Source organism: Ceratotherium simum, chromosome 9 (genome assembly GCF_057802395.1).
Source record: "Ceratotherium simum simum isolate JZ-2026a chromosome 9, ASM5780239v1, whole genome shotgun sequence".
NCBI lineage: Eukaryota > Metazoa > Chordata > Mammalia > Perissodactyla > Rhinocerotidae > Ceratotherium > Ceratotherium simum.
Window position 1 is genome coordinate 31,538,771 of NC_141908.1, and position 16,451 is coordinate 31,555,221.

At 39.6% G+C, this 16,451-nt stretch overlaps 1 protein-coding gene across 18 annotated transcripts in view; it reads left to right on the top strand.

Moving 5' to 3' along the window:
• Window positions 1-16,451, top strand: part of LYPD6B (LY6/PLAUR domain containing 6B) — a 164,105-nt gene that overhangs the window by 70,214 nt on the left and 77,440 nt on the right. For 9 of the 18 annotated variants that reach the window (XM_087435164.1, XM_087435160.1, XM_087435162.1 and 6 more), the window contains one exon: window positions 15,315-15,385. The exons of the other annotated variants lie outside the window; for them this stretch is intronic. The gene's annotated coding sequence lies outside the window, so the exon portion shown is untranslated. The remainder of the gene's footprint in view (window positions 1-15,314; window positions 15,386-16,451) is intronic. 18 annotated transcript variants of the gene reach the window in all.

The following is a 16,451-nucleotide window of genomic DNA, read 5'->3' on the forward strand; positions in this document are numbered from 1 at the left end:
TAGTATATTTTATATGTATCATAATGACCACAAATGTCAGTGATCCTAATGATTTTTTTCCAAGTTAATGGCAGCATGGACTTGTAAACAGAAAGCTCAGAGCTGTGAGGCAATCCTTACTACAATGATTTAAATTAGACATTATCACTAATTAGGTAAGTTGTTTAAACTTTTGTTGCCTCAAGTTTCACACCTGTAAATAGAGAGTCTAATAACTTTTCTATCTATCTTTTTGGGATGTTTTCACGGTCAAATGGATGATTAGATGTCAGATCCTTCGAAAAGCTAGGATCCTGATTATGGTAGAGACTCACAGTGCTAATCTATATCTAGTTAATCTTCATGGAAAAATTCTTCTCTCTGGTTCCCTTTGCAATTGTGCAGGTCATGTGACTCTTTCTGCCCAATGGGTTGTGGTTGAACATGAGTCACTTCTGGGCCAAACTATTTAACTGCTGGCATGAGACCCTGTAGGCCTGTCTTCCCCTGCTGTGGTGATTGTGGAAATGTTTCCTCATTTAGAGCTGTCTGGAATGCTAAGACAACACATGGAAGATAGTTATCTGGAAGAGGTGCCTGGACCCACTGTGGGCTTTGAGTCACGAAGAGGTAGACTTACACTGTATCAGATCACTGAAATTGAGGAGTTTTTTGTTATGGCAGCATAACATAGCCTGTTGAGACTGCTCAAGGTGTAAAGAAGTCATAAAATTATTACTGTGATTATTGGTCAGGAGAGTCCCAGATCTGGCCTAGTATTTACCCCTAATTTGCTGGTGTGCCATTTTCTGACACCTAATGGATTTGAATCTGATTATTTTGACTCTCTTCCCTTCCCTCCACCCCCAAGAATCTTTAATGTCCTTTTGGGTGTTGCCTGAAAGAACAGTCTGTATTGGCAGTCATAACATACTGGCAGTAACAATATCAAAGTAGCTAAGTTCAAGAAGTACTGTATCTGGCATATAATAGGTACTCAGCAAACATTTATTGACCATAGGAAGAGGAATTGGATGATGTGACTGTTACCAGTGATTCCATGTGGCAAACTCTAGTAGTCAACCTTCAAGTCTTATCTTACTTGACCTCACAAGCAGGGTTTGGCACATTTTGTCACCCCCTCTTTTTTAAAACCCTTTTTGATCCTTGGCTTCCAGGACACCAGAATCTTCTAGTTTTCCTTCTGTCCTAGTGGTCACTCCCTGGTCTCCTTTGCTGAATCTTCTTCTTCCTGATATCTAAATAGTGGCATGCCTAAAGCTCAGTCTTTGGATCTCTTCTCTTTTTGAATCTCTCAGTAATATCTGCTCTCTGTTCTACTATTGAGTAATTTCTTTTTATTAATTTATACATTCTATTTTATAGGGAGAGTATAAACTCTCTTTCTATTCTACATTGCTGATAATTTTCCTCATTTGTCGTTAGATTTTTACTTTATTTGTAGTTTTTCCATATAGACACTTTACATTTTTATATAATTAAATGTCATTCTTTTTTTTTTTTTTTTTTTTTGGAATTGGTGTGGGATTTGGGGGATTAGTTAACATGTGATGTGATGATGCCTAAAATAGGAAAGTCATCTCTATATTAAAGCCACTTTCCTCGCAGAGCAGGGCCATGTTGTTCATCTATGATTGTTTAGACATGTTTTTTGGGTTATGTAGCCGTATGGTGAAGGGTCATGTTGTTCTAATCCATATTCTTGCCAAACTACCCTTGTTACTATTGCTATGTAACAAAGCACTCCAAAATTTAGTTGCTTAAAACACCAATAATCATTTATTATCTCTCATGGTTTCTGTGGCTCAGGAATTCAGAAGTAGCTTGGCTAGGTGACAGTGGATCAGGGTTTCTCATGAAGTTGTAGTCAGACGTTGGCTGGGGCTCTAGTCATCTGAAGGCTTGACTGGGGCTGGAGGATTTACATCTAAGGCGACTCACGTGGCTCACAGTTGGTGCTCCTAAGTCAATCCTTTTTCATATGGGCCTCTTCCTGGGACCGCTTGAGTGTCCCATGTCACTGCTTGAGTGACATGATGCTTGGCTTTCCCCAGAGCAAGTGATCTGAGAGACCAAGGCAGAAATCCAATGTCTTTTATGGCTTAGCCTCAGAAATCACACATCATCATTTCCACCTAATTCTATTGGTTGCATAATAGACCAGCCATGCTTCAGTGTGTGTGTTGGGGGCTGGGGAGGGCACTACTCAATGTGTGACTACCAGGAGGTGAGATCATCGGCGGCCATTGTGGAGGCTGGCGACCACAGTCAGGAATGCCATCTAATTAGTACCAGGGTTTATCCAAAGCACTGTTTACCATTCACTCTACTCAAGTAGAAAAGAGATGGATGAGTTTTTGCAGAGTGTTTGCTGGAGTAGGGCCCACTGGACAGAAAGTGTCTAAGATTGCACTGATGTCATACCTCTGGTACACTTTCCAGGACTGACATTGTTATTATTGATTTTATACTTCCTCCATACCTCTCTGAATAAAAATGTTTTGAAAATAAATCAGACAGGGGCAAGAAAATGTTTAAGAGAGAGTAAAATAGTTGCTAATAATAGCAATAACTTTTATTTATTGAGTGCTTGCTATGTGCCAGATATGTAATGGACTCTTTTCATAAGTTATATCTTATTTAGTCCTTCCAATAGCCTTTGATGGAAGGTGATGTTATCCCCATTTTAAATATGACAAAATTGATGCTTGTGGTAATTCATCCAAGGTCATGCAGTAGGTGGTTGAGGTGAGAATTGAACCCAGGTCTGTCTGTCTTCAAAGGCCATGGTTGTTCCACTGCCTCTCACTGTATCCCATTGATTTAAACACATACGCACGTGAAGTGTTTGGGCATCAGAAAGTTGAAAAACTGTAGAGTATGTGTTATTTGGAAGGATCTGTCATAGGTAAGAGATCCAGGAAAATGTAATCCCAGATACAAAAGCCCTCTGAAAATGAAAAGTGCTTTATAAATGTAAGGCGGCAGTGTTGTTAATATTATTCAGCTCAGAGAAGTAAGAAAATGAATCATATATAATTCCTCTATTTCTTCTTCAGTCAGATTATCGCAGAACACCTGCCCATTAATCCTTATCCTGTTAAAACAATAACTGTCTATCCAGGTAATACATTGGAATTAATGTGTAATTAAAGAAAATTATCATCCACTTGGCTATGAAATAGGAATGGCAATATTTCAAGTTAATATATATATATTCTAGACCAACAAATGTTTTTGACTAGGAAACTCTTCTAAAATGTATAATTTAGGAAGATATCAAATCATCAATTTAAAATTAAAGCATAAAGAGCTTTGTGTCTGTAAAAGCATTTTGTGGTAATGTCGGTATGGTGTCATATTTGTCTTCAGTACAAAGACGTTGTCTTTCTGACAACTCCTGTTTAAAGAAAATAAGTCTTGAGAATGAGGAAAGCATGTTTCTCTTGAATTTCCCCTCTTTCAACATGTTTGTTGGTGGCATTAACACATTAGCGATGAACTGAGATGGCGGTCTTGAGGTGGGGGATGATATATAGCCTTCATTACTGCACCTTGGCACCCGGCCCACAGACACTGCAGCAAGAGCCTTGATTTCATTTTAAAAGGAGTTAGAAGAATGAAGGAGGTCATGGCCATGAATCTGTTATCATTCTGCTGGATAAGATCTCTTTAAGGAGGAGCATGAAACATATTTTAAAACTTCCAATGAAAGCCCCCAAATAACGATGTTCATCTTACCGCTTTATAATGACAGTGCTCAGTCTCTGAAACAGAACTCACAAGCACTGCACCACAAAATTTGTCTAAGAAAATGCTCTCATTTTAAATGGCTCCAGCTAGAGTCAACATGTACAGCCAGTATATACAGGGAAGCAGATGTATGAAAGCAAAAAAATATTTTTCAGTCCTATTAGGTTTCATTAACTTTACATTCTTATGAGTGGGTCAGTAGTCGTTCTACTGCAGAGGAAAGAAATAGAGACTACTGTTAAATGTCCTGCTTACGTCTGCTTATTGATTGGAGGGCAGGATATAGTCTGAGGAGTGTTAATCTCCCAGAGTGCACCACTCCTATCACTAGCTGTAGCCATGAGGTCTCTGGATATTATGCCCTTTGTTTTATTTTTAAGGATATTTTAGGAAAGAAATATGTAGTACTTAGAATTTGAGTCCTCCAACATGGGATTTAGTTTTGTGAAATTCTGTCTAACATTTAGGTGCATACATATTTATTTTTACATAATTAAAATTCTAATGTATGTTCAAAATATCTGTTCAAATATCCATTTTACTTACCATTATTATTATAAACTTTTTTTGGGGGTACAAAGTCTTAATAATAGTATTTCATGGTGACATCATAGTCCATCAAGTTCATATGTCGTAGTTTAATTATTCCCTTGCTGTTGGACATCTAGGTTGTTTCCAAGATTTGCCCTGCTATAGATGACAATATAATAAACTTCTTCATGCATATAGCATTTTTATTTCCTAAATTATTGTTTTTCTTAAGCTAAATTTTTCACGAGTAGAGTTAGAGGGTCAATGTCACTTATGTTGTTTATGTGATTATCTTCCTAATAGATAGTGAGTGATTTTTCTTCTTTTTTATATTAATTTTTGAGAGTGTGATCTGCACCTAGGAGTTCATACAGTACTGATTTTCCTGATCAAATTTGATGATTGTATCAGTAATGGTCCTAGTAGGACACAGAATTCACCTCATTGGTTCAAATGAAGAGAATTCAGTGAAGGGCTGCCCTGAGAAGTGTGTGCAGGGTGAGAACAAACAAGGGACTACAGCAGTGGAGAGCCATGGCCAGGCCTGTGCTGAGGGGACAAAAGAAGGAAGTAGTGTCTCATGAGTGCTCATAGCCAGCCCTGGACTGAAGGGACAGGGAAGGAAATAGTGTTTCATGAGCACTTAGAGCTGCAGAGGAGGAAGCAGTGCCTTCTGGGACTGTGGCTGTAGAGGGATGCAACTTCCACCAGTGATGCTGAGCTGAAGCATGTGGAGAGTGGGAGGAAACACCCCAACCTCCCTTATCTCCCTCGCTCCGATCTGCTGCCAATGTCGCCATTGGCCAAACCTAACCAGAAGTCAGCTGGCACAGGAACCTGGGTGATGCGGTCTGCAGGTGTCACCCTCCTGGGGCACAGAGCAGGGCAGACAATGGATCTCAGGCTGGGAGAGGTGAGGTGCAAATGACAAAAAAACTAGCACAATGATCATGGGAAGTTTGTTTCAATGGCAGTACAAGCTCTGTTTTGTAGCATCTCAAGTTTGGATGATATTTCACATCTCTCTGGACGATATGGTCTCTGAGAAAGGCCTTAAATATTGCATTTCCTTTATTCTGAAAACTAGGTCACAGTGAGAGACTAGGGAACTCAGAAAGAGCACTCAGCACTGACAGAAACAAGTCACATGTCTGCTGGGCTCTGCGTTTGTTTCTTGGCAGTCTTTGTAGTTCTCTTATGTCTGCTCTGATTTTATTCCATATATGAGCTGTTCCACATCTCCTCCAGCTCCTAACCTCACCCTTCAAGGTTTTGATCCAAGTATGTTTCTAGTTTCAAGGACACACTAAGAGCAGATTATCTGTGAGAACCTAGTCACAGACAGCATTCTACAGGGCAGTTTCTGACATTGGGAGCTGAGGGCCTCTGAGCATTTGTGAACTTCGGACATTTGTGAGTCTTCTATAAGAATTTTAATATGTTTCTTTCATTTGGATGACAATAAAAATTTAACCTAGATGTATTCTGGATCATTGGATAACTGTCTTATAACTGAGCACTGTGGCATGATTTCAGTGTCTGCACCTGCGTTTAAGTTTGTGTTCCAATTAGTGTCGAGTAGAACCAGTGAAAATGTAGAGGGTTCATAAGAAAAATCAGGGTAGAATCAATGTGATGCCAAAGCACTATTTACATTTAAAGACTAAATGGCCACAGAGCCTGCTGATGAAGAAAGGTTTCATGGTAGTTCCAGTAGGGAAAGTGCTGGGAGAATCCAGTCATCACATAGAACATGGAAGTAAATTCTTGCCAAGCTCAAAAAGACCCACGCTAGAGCAATCAGTGACCAGTACCATATATATCCTCACTGGGGCAGCAATGTGGTTTCAGCAGAACATCATCTAGCATGTTATATTAGTGTTATTAATTTGAATGCTATTTGAAGGTTTTGTAGTTTGGATAGTATTTATTTATACATGTGCTTTGGTTTGTATAGACTAAGGGCGATACATCTAAGAATTTTGTACCTGGTTTTACATTGGTTGTTTTCTAAGGAACACACTAAAAACAATAAAGTTAACACTGGGGGATTTGAGGGAACATTTTTCTTTAAAAAAAGTCTGTATATAATTCAAGTTGGACAATTACTGTGTGGAGTTAAGAATGCTAAACTGGTAATCTCAGTCTCTGTGAACTGATTAAGGGAGGAAGGAAGGAATTTTTTTAAACATCTCTTTTAGCTCTAAAAAGACTTGATGAATCTTTACCCCAAGAATTCATGAGGTTTTGGATGATTTACTAGCACATATTTAGGAAATACATGTGATATTAGCCAACAGGATCCCACTGGCTCATTTGCTCCATGCTCTTCTAGTCTGAGACTCTTTCCTATGGAATCTAAGGGCAGTTCTTCCTATTTGTACCATAATCAAGTAGCATAGTGAAAGCCTGTGTATATTTGCTGACTATTTTCTAAAGTATTAATTTCATTGGTTGAAAATATTAAAGAATGTCTCTTCCTTTTAATTCTTCACTGCACTGCCCCTCCAATAAGTATTTTGAATGTAACATTTCTTTTTTTTTTTTAAAGATTTTATTTATTCATTTTTTTCCCCCCAAAGCCCCAGTAGATAGTTGTATGTCATAGGTTCGCATCCTTCTAGTTGCTGTACGTGGGACTCGGCCTCGGGTTGGACGGAGAAGTGGTGCCTTGGGGTGTGCCCGGGATCCGAGCCCGGGCCGCCAGCATCAGAGCGCGCGCACTTAACCGCTAAGCCACAGAGCCGGCCCTTGAATGTAACATTTCTTGAAGGATACCAATATGTAGTCCTCTTTGGGACTGGGAGAAACTACCTTGTAATTGTCAGCAACAGTTTTTCCATTGGACATTGTCTTCTCTGTGCATACAGCAGATCATTTATATCAACACTCAGGGCAATTACATGCATGTGGGAAAACCAGGTAGTGGTGTGTTTGGTACTTAAAGCACGGGTCTGTTCTTTAGGTAGGGGTTACAAAACACATTATGTAAGTGAGGGATCGTATGATACTATGAACAGGTGTGCATGCTGGAGTAGCCTGGTATTCTAAACTAGGCAACACCTTTTTTTTTTTAGCAACTCTAGAGAGTAGAATCACTTCCAATGCTTCTGAAGTTGTGCTAGCAGGGCAGTGATTAACTATTGTCACTGCTCACTAATTCTTCTAATGGAGTTCATCAGAGGAAGAGATAATCCAAATAATAGTTTAGAAATAATTAAGAACTGGCATTGAGATATGTTATGCAGTTTCTCCCTTGCTAATTGACCCTTCTACTGTTTACTTTAGGATTATGTAAAAAGGAGCCTGCATTCCACAAGTTAGGATTCAGTTACAGTGCTGCTTCTCCCTGACTCTCTTTCAACCTCTTTCTTTCCATACCAGCTGCATTGTCCAAGTCATCATGAAAAGTGAGGAAGAAATGGCCACAGGAAACTGCCTTGAGTAATTTTCCTGAAGGCCAACCCCAATACTCAAGAAGCCCAAAACTCAGTAACCAAGTTGCTAGGAAGCCTATGAAGAAGGAAGGTCTTGGCTTTGATGTTTATTTTCCCAAAAAGAAAGTTTATGTGGGTTGATGAGGTCTGACTGCATCTAACAGAAAAATTCCAAGAGGATGTTGGGCTTTCCCAGTCGAACATAAACCTTTCACATCATCTCTTCTCCACCACCCCAAACCTCTCCATTGGCAAAACCCAGGAACTCAAACACATCCTCACCTACCAGTCCATGCAGTGACTTTACAAATCTCTAATCTCTAAGCTGTTTGCTAAAGTCCAACAATGCCTAGCCCCAACAAAGCCTTCCACAAACAAAGCCACAATAAGTAGATTACTTTTGGACACAGCTGAAAGTTTGGCTGCCAAAACACTGCCTTTCTTCCTCCTCTAGGCCTTTTCATTGCTCAGAGCACATCCTCCTCTCTCAGGGAAGCCACTCTGCCTGCAGGGGCTACAGAACCTGCCCAGGAATCTCATTCTCATCAAATTCTCATCAGAGTTGGTTCTCCTCCAAGTCTTCCTGCCTGGATCACAAACTGGGGAGGGGCAGGTCTAGTGTGGGAGGGAAAGTAGTAAGGGAGTCCTGGTGTGGTCCAGGCGGATTAGGGCCATGCTGCCATTTTCCCCCATTGTGAGTGAAGGTAATTAGTATCATAACCCAATCTCCAAACAACCTAGCACTTTGGAGTACTTAAACTCTAATCACCCTCTCACGAATTGTATGCTATTGTTGTCTAATATTTTAGTTCTGACTTCTTTTACCACAAGATATACTTTAGTTTTATCATAATTTTGCAGAGACAGTTAAAAATACCTGTATAAAATTACTTACATATTTACTACCTTTTCTGCTCACCATTTCTTGCATGTCAGATATTCCTCTGGGTTCATTTTCTTTCTTCCCAAAGTACATCCTTTAGATATTTCTTTAGTGAAGTTCTGTTGATAATAAACTCCCTCCATTTTTGTTTATAAGAAAATATATTTACTTCATTCTCATTCTTAAAAAATGGCTTCATTGGGTGTTCTAGTTAATAGTTATGTTCTCCTAGCACTTTGAAGATAGCTTGCGTCTTCTGACTTCAGTTGTCGCTGTTGAGAAATCTGTCAGTCTAATTGTTGATCTCTTTTATGGCTGCTTTTATAATATTGTCATTGTCTTTGGTACTCTGCGGTATCACTTCAGTATATCTGCACGTGGATACTTTTTATTTATTCTGCTTGGTATATAGTGTGTTTTCTGCATCTTTGGACTGGTGTCTTTCATCACTTGTAGAAAAACTTTGGTCGTTATGTCTGGAAACTGCCTCTCCTCTAGTCTCAGTTCTCTCCTAGACTTCCATTGGCCTTGTGTTCAACCTTCTTATTCTATGTGCCATGCCTCTTAATATCTTTTTAATATTTTCTATCTCTTTATCTCTTTGCTGCATTCTGATGACTTTTTTCCAGAACTCGTATCAGTTCAATGATTCTATCTTCAGCTGTGTAAATCTGTGATTTAACCCATTCATTGAGTTTTAATTTCAATGATTATAGGTTGTTGTTGTTTTCTAAAAGTTCTCTTTGGCTAATTTGCAAATCATTCTGGTCATTTTTTTTTAAAGTCTCTTTTTGTTTTTTCATTTTTTATTTCATATTTTATTACATGAAATATTACATATATGGTATTATTCTATACCTGAGAATGTGAAATATTTGGTAAATGAGAGTGTAATTCTGTTTTTTATTGTTTCTGGCAACTCTTTTATGTGCTTTGTTTTCTTTTTTTTTTTTTAATTTTTTGTTTATTGCAGTAACATTGGTTTATAACATTGTATAAATTTCAGGTGTACATCATTATACTTCTATTTCTGCATAGATTACATGATGTTCACCACCCAAATACTAATTACAACCCATCACCACACACATGTGCCGAATTATCCCTTTTGCCCTCCTCCCTCCCCCCTTCCCCTCTGGTAACCACCAATCCAATCTCTGTCTCGATGTGTTTGTTTGCTGTTGTTATTATCTACTACTTAATGAGTGAGATCATATGGTATTTGGCCTTCTCCCTCTGACTTATTTCACTTTGCGTAATACCCTCAATGTCCATCCATGTTGTCACAAATGGCTAGATTTCATTGTTTCTTATGGCTGAGTAGTATTCCATTGTGTATATATACCACATCTTCTTTATCTATTAGACCTTTCATGGGCACTTAGGTTGCTTCCAAGTCTTGGCTATTGTGAATAACGCTGCAATGAACACAGGGGTGCATGTATCTTTACGCATTGGTGTTTTCAAGTTCTTTGGATAAATACCCAGCAGTGGAATAGCTGGATCATATGGTAGTTCTATCCTTAATTTTTTGAGGAATGTCCAGACTGTTTTCCATAGTGGCTGCACCAGTTTGCACTCCCACCAGCAGTATATGAGAGTTCCCTTCTCTCCACATCCTCTCCAACATATTTTGTTTCCTGTCTTGTTAATTATAGCCATTCTGATGGGCGTGAGGTGATATCTCATTATAGTTTTAATTTTATTTATTTATTTATTTTTACCCCAAAGCCCCAATAGATAGTTGTATGTCATAGTTGCACATCCTTCTAGTTGCTGTATGTGGAACGCAGCCTCAGCATGGCTGGAGAGGCGGTGCGTTGGTGCGCGGCCTGGGATCTGAACCCAGGCTGCCAGCAGCGGAGCGCGTGCACTTAACCTCTAAGCCACGGGGCCAGCCCTCTCATTATAGTTTTGATTTGCATTTTCCTGATGGTTAATGATGTTGAACATCTTTTCATGTGCCTGTTGGCCATCTGAAATTCTTCTTTGGAGAAATGTCTGTTCAGGTCTTTAACCCATTTTTTAATTGGGTTGTTAGTTTTTTTGTTGTTGAGATGCATGAGTTCTTTATATATTTTGGAGATCAACCCCTTATCAGATGTATGGTTGGCAAATATCTTCTCCCAATTGTTAGGTTGTCTTTTCATTTTGTTGATGGTTTCCTTTGCTGTGCAGAAGCTTTTTAGTTTGACGCAGTCCCATTTGTTGATTTTTTTCTATTGTTTCTCTTGTCAGGTCAGACATGGTGCTTGAAAATATGTTGCTAATACTGATGTCAAAGAGCGTACTGCCTATGTTTTCTTCTAGAAGTTTCATAGTTTCAGGTCTTGCATTCAAGTCTTTAATCCATTTTGAGTTAATTTTTGTGTATGGTGTAAGGTAAGGGTCTACTTTCATGTTTTTGTATGTGGCTATCCAGTTTTCCCAACACCATTTGTTGAAAAGACTTTCCTTTCTCCATTGTATGCTCTTGGCTCCTTTGTCAAAGATTAGCTGTCTGTAGATGTGTGGGTTTATTTCTGGGCTTTTGATTCTATTCCATTGATCTGTGTGTCTGTTTTTGTGCCAGTACCATGCTGTTTTGGTTACTATAGCTTTGCAGTATATTTTGAAATCAGGGAGTGTGATACCTCCAGCTTTGTTCTTTTTTCTCAGGATTCCTTTAGCTATTTGGGGGTCTTTTGTTGTTCCATATTATGTTGCTTTGTTTTCTTGTGTTTTGAGGAATGTTTTTGAGAGCTTATATTTGATTAAATTTAATTTATAGCAATGTTAACGGCTTAAATTGGGAGCTTTCCTCCAGAGAAGATTTGCATTTCTTGTGTCTTGGAGCTTGCGGGCAGGACTGACCTGGGACTACATTAGCAACTTTCAAGGGTCTTGACTTATTGCACAAGTCTCAGGTTCAGCTACCTGACACATGGGAGGGACCTGGTGTTCCATCTCTGATGCCAGAGGTCTTAGCAGCATCTGCTCCCAGGGCAGGCCTGACTTATGTATGTGCTTGACACATATCCTTTTGATTTTATCTTACATTTCTTCCTTCTTTCCTTCCTTCCTCCCTCCCTCCCTCCTTCCTTCCCTTTCTTCTTCCCTCCCTCCCTCTCTCCCTCCTTCCCTCCCTTTTTCTTCTCTCCCCTTTCCTTCCTTCCTGGTTTCCTTCCCTCCTTCTCTCCTTCCTTCCTTCCCTCCTTCTCTCCTTCCTTCCTCCCTCCCTCCTGCCCCTCCCTCCCTCCCTCCTCCTCCCCATCCCTCCCTCCCTGCCTTCCCCCCCTTCTCTCCTTCCTTCCTTCCTTCCTTCCTTCCTGTGTATGTGTGTATCCACTCCTTTGGAATATTTACTATTTCGGTGGTCAAAAATGCATTATAAAGTTTGTTTGTTCTATTTATCAAGGATCTTGTTATATTGTAGCAAGAAGGCCTCTCAGACTATGGGCTACAAGCAGAGAATTCGACTGATCTCTTTAGAAAATGCTCCAGTTCCTTGTCTCCTCTCAGTTACAGCTAACTTGTGCCTGACTGTAGGCCAAGCCCTGGAACTACGTTTGGCTTATGGGATATAATTGTGCCCTAATCACCCAGCATTTCACATACTACCATATGGTCTTTTTTACTGATTACTGCGAGGTCATTGGTCAGAAGTGTATCTTCAAAATACAGTACTGCATAGGGAAATGATTATTTTTTTAAGGAATAAAACTGGACCCCATATTTGGATATTTAATTCCTTTAAAAAATATATTTTCAGCTAACATATGTCATTCAACTGATTTCTTTATTTAGAAGGAAAAAAACATAACCCATTGTCCAAGAAGCTCTTTCCACTTGGATATAATATTGCCATCATTTGCTTCTTGCAAATTAGGTTTGTGTCTCATTTTTCTTTTTATACACCTACCATGTGATAAACTTTTCTGGAATTGAATTACTTTTTTCCAGATGGCTTGACAGAGATCTGGGTATGGCATTTAGGAAGGCACCTTCAGATAGCATTTGAAATCTCTTGATAAGTCAGTCTTAATTAGTAGAGCAAGTTGTTTGGTTCAAGTTACAGATTCAAATCATGGACTTCAGGGATATTTTCTGAAAACTGATTCTTCTCCTGGTTCTAAACATTGGTACCACATCTCCTTTCACATTATTGATGAGCAGCTGCTGTAATTACACGAGAGAGTCCCATAAGCAGGGAAAGTGGAAATAGAGCTGGGGTTTATTTGGTGTTATTCAAGGTAGTCTCTAGTGTTTTTGCCTCATGTGGATAGAGACCTTTGAAAGAAATGTGTAAGGTACTCAGTGTTCCCAATGAATAGTGGTAAGAGGGGCTTTGAATGTGAAACATTTCCTAAATTTTCTCTTTTCAAAAATAACCTTTCAAGACACATCAAAATTTCTTAAGGCAATTATAGAACCATTTATATCAACAAAATAGCATCAGGATGTATTGTAGAAAGTTATGTATCTGTTCATTGCTCAGATGCTTAAAGACACGCCAGTGAAGAACGTAAGAGATTGCTCTATTTTTAATCTTGCTTAGTGTTCTGATCCCCTTGATTGTACAGCAAAGAAAATCTGATGAGAATTATGTAGGCAACCTGCGTTAACCTCACAAATGAGAGGAAGGGAGAACTCACCTGGGGAATCTCATCTCTTTTCTGATGAAATATGGTGAATAATTCCTGACTGGTTGAAATGTAATGCTGAGTGGGTAAATAGCAAAGGGCATATGGGATTTTGGGGTTGCATGCTTCTGAAAACTCAGCATATAGGGGATGTCCTTCAAAAACACAAGGAGGTCCTCTGCTGGTTATCTGCTGGGAACATGCAAGGCAAGAATGACCAAAATCTCTAGGAATTTTTGGAAGGTTTAGGAAGATTCTTGAAAAAGTCATCTCCTCTAGACTTCTAAGACCCTAATAAGAAAAGAAAAAAACCTAAGAATTATAGCATGTGAAATTCTTTGAAGCGTGAATGATTTTTCCAAGCTTGAGAATATACAAAATACAGCAAGCAGGTTGTTTCTTGGGAGTGTGGTGTGAAGGAATTGGGACGGGTCCCAGGTCTGGGCTGCTCCCTGCATATGCTTCTACTCTGTACTTCTTTTAGGGAGCTAACCCTCAAACTCTCTATCTGAAAATCTTCTCTTTGGGATGGATGCAATTAACTCCTTCATACAGAGGTATACATCACTAATAAGTTTCATGGGTTTTCTCCTCCTGGCTTTTAACTGGAGATAATCTTTCCGTCAAGAGAATGCAACTCCAGTTATATAAGAGTAAGTATATCTACTGGGTGGGGGAAGTTACATTTTGAAGAAGGAGTGGGGAGTGCTAAGTGCTTTGTAGAGTCATAAGGCTTTTCCTGTGACATGTTGGAAGCATCTGCAGCTGGTGTTGCTCATGATGAAATAGATGAGACTCATGGTGGACTTTATCCAGCTTTTTTGATGGGACTTTGTATCTCCAGAGCAGAGAACCTGTAGAATTCTCTGCATCCTTCATTTCTAATTCAGTGCCTGGTGCAAGGTAGGAACTCTATACATACTGACTGTTGAATGTGTGTCAGCTCAGGACCTGGCAACGGGGCTAGGGTGTCTGGGAAGGAGGAAGAAGGAGGCATACAGACAGGTACCCAACACAGAGCACTGGCATGCTGAACCCAACATTGTCTCGCTCTTTCTTTTGCCATGGTCGCAGTCCTTCTTGATACCATTTTTCCTTTTGTGAAAAAAGTGGCTTTTTGTTTTTGTTTCTTATTACTGCCCGAGACTTCTACTTCTGCTCTATCCCAGGCCCTCACCTTTGGTCCGGAAGCCTGAGTACTGTTGGCCTTTTGCTCAAATAGTAATGCATCCGCCTCTTCTCTGTATGCCCTTGAGACACCTCTTGGACCAGGACTCCGAAGAGCAATTCTTCTCCCTCCACAGCTTAGGACAAGCCCTGCCCTTCTCTGCTTTGCATTTGCCCAAGACACAGCCAGGAGCTTCGTTCCACCCATGAGGCCCTTGCTGAGAACATAGTTTGTGCTGCTCTGTTGATCTGTCCTCCAGCCTCTGCTACCAAAATGGCAAATTTCCAGATGTATTGCATTGATATTGTTCTAGGAAAAAAAGATTTAAATGCCTTTGAAGGGGAGGAGAAGGGGGAAATGTCAAGTGTTTTAATTTGGACATCAGAGTGGTTTGGCTCGTGTTCTGTAGCCATTCCATAATGAGTCTTTATTTAGGCAAACATCCATGGAGTGATTAATCAAGGAGGGACAGAAGTTAGTCATCCATTGTAGGTACCTGGCATATTCTGTTTTACACCTAGAGCCAAAATTCAAGGTGCTTGCTCAAAAACCAAAGGTTTCCACCTCTGAAAGAGGAGGTAGGTCTGGTCCCACTGAGTTATAGCAGGGCCGGATTAAGTGATTCTCAGGATTTGGGAGAGGAGTATCGACTGTGCTTTTCTTCCCTATTCCTCTGCCATTGAAAATTTGCATCCACTCCATCTACCTCCCACCAGATCTTTCTACCTGGGAACAAAAGGATGCTGTATGAAGACTGGGTCTTTCTTGTACCTGGTTAGTGTCTGGGAAAAATTATCGAGCCTAAGGACCTTTTTAAGACTTGTCCCCTGCCTAAAGCCTCCTACTTACTTTAAAAGCCCTTGATCCCAAATGTCTACAACATCAGTCATAATGATACCTTTCCATGTTCATTTGTTTAGATATGCCACACTTCTGCCTGCCGTTGGCAACCCTCCTGGACTAGGCTGCTTTTGTTAATCACATGGATATTGTGAGTATTATGTTCACAAGTGGATGTAGAGAAGATATTTTGATTGAACTACAAATCCTCACCACACGAGCTACTCACGCTTAGCAAAAATATATTAAAGAGTTGTGATCTGGAGTTTCATTAATCTCAGAGATTATGCTGCTTGTACATCGGTTAAATACTCTGGTTTCTGTATCTTCCCCTAATCATATTGACTTTTATGAAAGAACTTTTGACACAAGCTGTGTCTTAGAACATTTCCACATAAAGGTAGTTGTTGATCTTAATTTGTGATCCTGAATTCATTTCATCTCATATGCTTTTATGTTATAGCTTTCTTAATGTCATCAACATGAGTGTGCTTCAACTAGCTTTCAGTCCTAATCTTGTGGGTCTGTTCAGTGAAGAGAAGCAGCAATTTCTTATTTTATTTTCCTGTGGGTTACCAATGGGTTTAAATAAGCCCCTTAGTTGTTGTGGCAGGACCAAGTGAGAAAAGATGAGAAAGAGGGAAGGAAGAAAAAGGAAAGATTAAGAAAGTATGGGAAAGATAAAGAGATGGGAGACAAGAAAGAGAAGCATTTTGGGAAGGTGCGATAGGCCACTAATTACTTCAGGGCTGCGAGTCTCCTGCGTAATAGTTTATAAGACAAGAGTTAGAAAGGGCCCATCTGCAGGCCCCCAAAAGAAAGTATGTATGTGGGCCTGTGAGGCCGATCAGCGTTGCTTCTACCTTCTCTGAATTTGATGATCAAAGGATGAGAGAATTGTTAGGACTCAGGGAAACCAGAGAGCTAGAAATTTCTGAATCTTAAGTTGGTCTCTTATGTGACTTGAAGAGTCACACAGAAAATTCTCTAGCATAAGACAAAGGACATCTGACTAGCAAAGTCTTTGGAGATAAAGAAGAGCTAAAAACAGAATGAAAGGCCAGAAAGAATTAATGATGAAAATACTTCTTTCAAAGAGGGATACATTTCAGTAAAATCTACAGAATCAAAGAATCATAGTGTAGACAGTGATCTCAGATATCATTTTACTCTCATCTTTTTACTTTATTATGAGGAAACCGAGACCAAGAGAGGGG